Below are 2,146 nucleotides of genomic sequence, written 5' to 3'. Positions count from 1 at the left end.
TAATAATACATTGATAAGGTTATATTTAGATAAAAACACTCAAAAGATATCTGCTTATTTCTCAGACCACTTTGGGACTTAATCATCATCTCGATGTGACGACTCACCTTTCTGCTCTGACATGTCAACTACAACTCATAGAGGGTCTTTTTACTTTTTGGACAATATTTTATAATGAAAAAGATGTTGCAGTTGTGTAAATGTAGAATAAATAAATAAATAAAAGGCAGAGGGACTTGAGACAGACCCAGACAAAAAAAGAGATTATTATAAATTCTATCACATTTAGGGTCATTTCTGGATTTATTTTTTAAAATCTCTCTTTTCGTTTTCTAATTTTGAAATCTTCACATGAGCTCTGAAGTCCATCAAAGCCACAGCTGATGGGAAGAGAAGACTCTGACAAACAGCTGTGTGTTGCACAGGTCCTGGTGTGTTTGCAGTTCTGATGCAGCTTTTAGAGAATGGATGTTTTTGTGTTTAATTGGAGGAAGTGTTTCAGAATGAGCTGACGCCATCGCTGCAGGAAGACAGGACTGAGATCTCATTACAGCGAGATCCCTGGCCAAGCTGCACAGCCGGTGACACAAACACACGCACAGACACACACACAGACACACACAGACACACAGACACACACACACACAGACACACACACACAGACACACACACACAGACACACACACAGACACACACAGACACATTTACACTCTTCTGTCATCCAAACAAAAACTTTACATCACTTCTCCAAAAGTGTTGCCCACTCTTAAGCTCCTGAACCGAAGCAGTGATAAAGTCAGAGAAACAGCGAGATGAGATATTCTTCAACCCTCAAAAAGTCACTGATGATGAAGAAATAAATAAACTAAATAAACTAATATTTGGTTTCATTTTCTACTGAAGTAACAAAAAAAGAGATATTCTTCAACCCTAAAACAGAACCAGGAGACAGCGGTCCAAGTTTCACAGCAAGAGGACAGATTGGAGTCAGTGGGACAGTTTCTCTCTGACGATGACATCACCGCGCAGCCGTGCTGATGAACAATGTGTTCTGATCCAACACTGGTGAAACTGTCCCTGGCTCCGGACCGGATCCAGCCTGGAGCTTCAGAGGAGACAGTTCCACACTTTGACACTTTTAGTCTTTTTGTTTTATTGGAAGAAACGAGCTCGTGTTTCTGGTTTAAACAAAGAGAGTATTAAAACCTGTGTCACACTGTAAAACACTCGGGCTGCTCATTACTGAGCATCAGTCACAGCTCAGTGCAGGAAAAATGGATTCATTATTGTTTTCAAATATTTATGACTCCAGAGTTTTGTCCTGATGTTTCTGCAGGAATATATTTTTAATGGGTTTTAAATGGCAATAATTCCCACAGGAATATTCTGTAAAACAGACATAAATGTTTTAACCAGGATTTATTCACTTTATAGCCTTTTCTTTCATCAGAGGAACTTATTTTATTGAACAGATGAGATATTGTTGTAAAAGAACTAAAGCTTGGTGACAGATTTGACATTTCAGTGGCAGTAAGTATAAAAGAGAGGACAAGAAGACAAAATATGGATATTTTTCTTTAATTATAGACATTTTTCATCTGTTTTTGCCTGAATAACTCAACATAGATAATATATGTTATCAGCCGTGACACCGACATTTTTAACATTTATTTACAATTTAGAAACAATCAAACAGGAAAAAGGTTTGGAAAAATTTGCTAAAGAAACTTTAAAACATAAGATCTGGTGCATCGTCCTGACAGCAGATGGAGATTTTGCACCAACTCTTGTTCCAGTGCTCTTTTCTTCACTTTGTGTTGTGGTGGACATGAGATCATTTGGGAGAATCACTGAGGCTCAGACAGTTTAGGGCTTTAATTTCATTCTTAATGTTATTTTTATAACAAAAAAAAAAAAAGAGGAAGAAGAAGAAGAAGCTGACGACAAACGGGCCGGCAGCAGATCAGATGAAGCTCAGTTCTGGGTTCAGAAGCAGCCGAGGACAGAAATAAACCTGACAGGACTTCTTTAGTTCTTCTTCCCTTTCAACTGTGAATGTGACACCGCTGAGTCACGCAGCAACGTGTTCGTGTGTGTGTGTGTGTGTGTGTGTGTGTGTGTGTGTGTGTGTGTGTGTGTGTGTGTG

The sequence above is a fragment of the Austrofundulus limnaeus genome, unplaced genomic scaffold, assembly GCF_001266775.1.
Source record: "Austrofundulus limnaeus strain Quisiro unplaced genomic scaffold, Austrofundulus_limnaeus-1.0 Scaffold399, whole genome shotgun sequence".
NCBI lineage: Eukaryota > Metazoa > Chordata > Actinopteri > Cyprinodontiformes > Rivulidae > Austrofundulus > Austrofundulus limnaeus.
This window is presented reverse-complemented; position numbering follows the sequence as displayed.